We start from the raw sequence: 5,045 nt of genomic DNA on the forward strand, positions 1-5,045 counted from the left end.
CGCCGCCGCCGCCGCCACCACAGTCCTGCGGTACGGTCACCATCCGTGTGAGCATAGCGTTATTACCGGGCGTATTCGCGTTATTAGCAGTAGTGCTGGCATTATCGTCACTGTTACTGTTAGTGTTGGCATTATTAGTATTAGCATTATCAGCATTATTAGTAGTATTAGCATTATTACTAGTATTAGTATTAATAGCATCAGTATTGGCATTGTTGGCATTGACTTAGTATCATTAGTATTCGTATTATTACTAGTAGTATCACCAGCATTATTATTGGTATTGACATTATTATTACTAGTATTATTTCTATTATATTACAAGTATTATTATTATTATTATATTACTAGTATTAGTAGTAATAATAATACATTATTATTATTATTACTGCTACTAGTATTAGTATTGTCAGCATTAGTATTGGTTTAGTATCATTAGCATTATTAATAGTATTGGCGTTATTACTAGTATTAGTATCATCAGCATTATTACTATTGGTATTATCAGCGTTACTATTAGTATTGGCTTTATTAGCATTAGTATTAGTGCATTATTAGTAGTAGTATCAGTGTTGTTAGTGCTAGTATCGGTGTTATTGTTAGTATTGGTATTATCAGCATTATTGGTATTGCCATTATTAGTATTAGCATTATCCACATTATTAGTAGTATTCGCATTATCAGCATTTTTATTAGTATCAGCATTGTTAGTAGCATTGGCATTATTAGTATTAGTATCAGCATCATCAGCATTATTATTAGTGTCAGCATTGTTATTATTTATATTAGTATCATCATCAGCATTATTAGTAGCATTACTAGTATTATCATTAATATCATTATCAGCATTATTATTATTATTGTCATGTGCGGTTGCATTCATCGTGGCTTAACGCCAAAGGGCAGAGGTTTCGAGGGGCTTTCTCATCAGGCTCAGTCCCTGCTGGGCTTCCCTACAGAAGCGGGTGCTGAGGGGACCCACTTGGGAAGTTCGGGGGATGCTTTTGTAGGAGAAGACGGGTGAGGGTGATGGGCAGGGGGGGAAGGAGCCCCTCCCAGGCCCTGCTGCCGTCCCCGGAGATAACGGAAGAGGTGTGGAGGTGTCAATAAAGAGCGTGTCTGTGCTGTCGATTGGTTTTGCTGAACAATGCCTGTCATGCCCAGCTCCAGCCTGCGTGCTCTGTGTTTGCCCTATTGCGATGTGCGGGGGGGTTGCGTTGTGCGGGAAGGGATGAAGGTCTGATGTAGTCCATTTGTAAAGGATAATGGCGAACAAAAAAAGGTGTCAGCTCTCAGCAATCAGCTGTTTAGGAGGATTTCCTGCAGTCCAGCTAGCATCTAGTGCCAGGCTGTGAATTCTGGGGCAATGCGTTTTGCTGGAGGACGAGGTCAAGATTCAGGAAAATGAAGGCAGAACAAAGTACCCCGAGAGATGTTAGAATCTCACATCTCTAAATGCCAGGAGAGCAGTTGGAAACTCGTTCCATTTTGCCTAATTCTTGGAGCATGTGTGACGTTGTCATCAGACCCACTTAATTTCAGAGGCTAAAATATTTAGACAGCAGTGGCAAAAGGTGCAGCTTTATCCTTTATCTGGATTTTTGTGGGTTTAAGGCAGAATTTCACATCCTGTGTAGGTTAGTCTTTTAAGTTCATTTTCAAGATTTCAGTGTAAAGGACAGTCATAATCTCTTAATTGTCCACGCACTTTCAGTGATAAACATAGTAATAGTTTGGGGCTGCAGTCTGTTTCTTGGAAATATATAAAAATCTTTTCCTCTGACAAGTACACTCCATGCTTTCTACATTAGGCTTGCTCCTTGAGTTCTTGATTCTTGGCAGTGATGGTCTTTTTTGAAAAGCACTGACACTTTTATCTGAAAACAAATGCATAAAAGAATTAACTTGGCTTTGCCGTCATATATGGGGGGCAGGGCGGAATCTAATTTTGGGGCAGGAAATTGCAACAGTGTGCGTTCATTAGAAGTCAGACTTTATAGTAAAAGATATTTTTCACAAAGATGCTTGTTTTCAGCTCGTGTTTGAATGCAAAAGCAGCTAGTTTTTATGATGGATGCTACTGACTCGCTTTCAAAAGCTCCTTTCAAGCTTTTATCCTTCTGAAGCTAACTATAATCCTTATACAAAACTTCATGTGAGGAAAGTGAAAGACTGTAGGATTGCAGATTGACTGTAGCTCATGGAACAGCAATGGGCATTAATATTAACCTTCGATTTACTTCTCTGACAGATTAGAGCCTACTTCTTTTTAGCAGTGTTATACTACAGTTATTCTCTGGTCTTTTTGCAACAAACAGTTGTGTTGCTTGGATTGTCAGCACTGAATACACATCCAGAGGTGACGTTTGATCCTTAAACCGTCTTACTAGACAGGAGGATGCCAGCAGCTGAGCTGTTCATTAATATTTGAAAATATTTTGAGGGTCCTAAGATAATTACAGTTTTTCAGGAAAAATGATCCTCTCCACTCAGTGGCAGGGATCTGTATTAGATTTTCCACAGAATATCTCCATCTGCATCATCGTAGGTTCGACACAAACAGTGAGTCAAATGAAATCAGAGCTTTGTTGGGAATATTTTGATTTCAGAGGTTATTTCCCAGATGCCATGCATCTGGACACCATGCCCAAACCATACAGGAGACGCATGAATCTCGCCTGCCACAATTCTGACTCTTCCCATCGTCGGCAGGGAGGCCTTGCTGCTGGCCTGTCTTGGTAGGACACAAGAGATGCTCCATTTCTCAGATCCCCTTGACAGGTGTTGCAGAGATGCGTGCCGTCAGGACGCGTGATCAGCAGTATGCCCCCTGGCCTGGTGATGACATGCCCCTGTTTGTACAGTCTGTAGAAGCCAGAAATCTGGGTTCTGCTTGTCCATTTGCTGTTGACCAAAATATGGGACTACGTGATGCTGCTGCTGCTAATTTTTTCCATGGTTTGGTCTTTGTTTTTAAATTTGTTAAGAATCCTTCTGCATCGTTCCTTAAAGAAAGCAAGCAACTGCATGAACTGGATACCTAGATGAGATGAAACGTATTTCAAGAAAATGTTTTCCCTTTCCTGAAGATGCTGCATATTCAAAAATGTGGGTCCAGTCCTGCAGTACCTAGAGTGCATCTTCTTCCATCCTTCACTCTTTCACCTATAGAAAGCTTGTGACGAATTCTAGAGGAAATAGTGATAATACCATAGGAGGCCCTTAGAGCAGGCTCTTTAGTCTCTCAGCACTTTCATAACAGACTGGTCTGTCTTTGAATCAACTTTACAATAACCAAAAGATGAATTTTAGCTAGTGTCCATGGTATAATGAGTTAATTAAAGAAACGCGTATCTCATGTTTGCATTTTTTTGGAAACAAGTCAAGCCCTGGCAGAGAGTAGTGTTTAAATTATACCTTTGATCGCCCTGTAAACAGCAGCTCACTGGTGCCTAGTTACTCAATATTCTCCTTTACAGCTCCTCTGTCTTAGTGCAGAACTCACTGCAAAGGGCAAGGAAACGCTGGGGGATGTGGTTCTCCTGTAAAGGCAGTTGCACTTTAATCAGAGATGTGAATTTCCAACTGTACTCTTTCATGTGCAGTGGGCTCCACGTGCTTGCTTATTAATTTGTTGTATAGAAGAGCTTATGTTATTTCATGGGAACATCACCTCTGTGGAAGTATAGCTTGGAAAGATGCATGATGGGGTAACATATACACATGGTTTTAAAAGCTGGATGGTATTTTAGAATGAGCTACAGCTGTTGAGTGGATGGAGCGTGTGCTTTACTTCCACTTATCTGGCTTTTCAGGAACAGCAAAGCAATTGATTCTGAATGCTGGATACCTTAACTAAATGCTTTAAAAATAACTGCTCACCAAAATCACTATTAGAATTGCAAGGCTAAGCTGCTCAACAAAGTCGTGTGGGTATAGATGTCTTTTGGCCAAACCTTTCTGAAGTTCAGCACGTAACTTTTGATTAGAACATCTCTAGCTGATGGCTGGCTGCCTTTTTCAAACCACTACTACCAAACTCCTGGCTTGCTTACTAGCATGGGGGATTTAAGAACCCCAAAATGAGGAGATGTAAAGATGTCATGGCTGGAGTCAGATTTTAGAGGATTGAGATAAAAGAAGTGAAGCCATTTGATTAGAATTTTTATCAGCCCAGTCTATGCCCTGACTATGCGCGGGGCTCACACTTCTGTAGTTCAGAACAGGCCCTTCAGTAAGTGCGTAATTGGGAGGGAAATACTTGGTCTATGTGCTGCTGTGTTCCTAGAAGGATCAGCTGTGAATTGCCATGTGAAGGATGTGTCCAAAGGAGAAACACCGGGAGGAAATACTCTGCTTAACTCAACATACGTTCATTAAAGGGACATGTATCTGAGCCTGGGATGCCCAGCAAAGGTTGCTCATATGACTCCTGGGTTCCAGACTAAGTTGAAGTTTTTATGGATGTCCCAGGAGTGTTGCATCTCCTGTAGAAACTTGCTTTTGGAGCACTTCCAGTGTATGAGTAGGCTATTCTGCACAGCAGAAGCTACCTATTTTACGTGCTGCATCACATTTGCACCAAGCTGGCTTCTTGGCTTGTGAAGCAGGAAGAGAGAGCTTGGAGATAGCTGATTGGATGAGGTGACAGACAACGTGAATGTGCTCCGAAGATGTTTGAATACTGCATTTGCATCGGGAGCAAAGTGTTGGGTGATACTACCTGTACTGCAATGGCACATGGCAGCTCCAGTCAGTACTGTGCTAGCTGCTGTGCAGACCTGTAGGAAAGATGCTGTCCCTGCTTTGACCGTCTCTCAGGAATTTTCCCTCTTCAGATGTCCAACCCAGTCTTGTAGACCTGAAATTCAGCTTTTCCAGATAAGTAGTCAAACGCCTTTCAGGTAGGTCCCTACCCAAACTGCCTGCTATGCAACACAGTCTTTTAGAAGACTGCTCGACTCTCGGACAAGGAGTAACTACTCTTCTGTTACTGCTTTTGACATTGGCTACTTTTGAAGTGAAGGTGCTTGCATATGTGTATA

At 41.5% G+C, this 5,045-nt stretch overlaps 1 protein-coding gene across 2 annotated transcripts in view; it reads left to right on the plus strand.

Moving 5' to 3' along the window:
* Positions 1-5,045, plus strand: part of SS18L1 (SS18L1, nBAF chromatin remodeling complex subunit) — a 27,532-nt gene that overhangs the window by 761 nt on the left and 21,726 nt on the right. The window contains exon 1 of one of the 2 annotated variants that reach the window (XM_006025928.3): positions 29-47. The exons of the other annotated variant lie outside the window; for it this stretch is intronic. The gene's annotated coding sequence lies outside the window, so the exon portion shown is untranslated. Of the gene's footprint in view, positions 1-28; positions 48-5,045 lie in introns of those variants that run through there. 2 annotated transcript variants of the gene reach the window in all.

The sequence above is a fragment of the Alligator sinensis genome, unplaced genomic scaffold (assembly GCF_000455745.1).
Source record: "Alligator sinensis unplaced genomic scaffold, ASM45574v1 scaffold1046_1, whole genome shotgun sequence".
NCBI classification, from domain to species: Eukaryota; Metazoa; Chordata; order Crocodylia; family Alligatoridae; genus Alligator; species Alligator sinensis.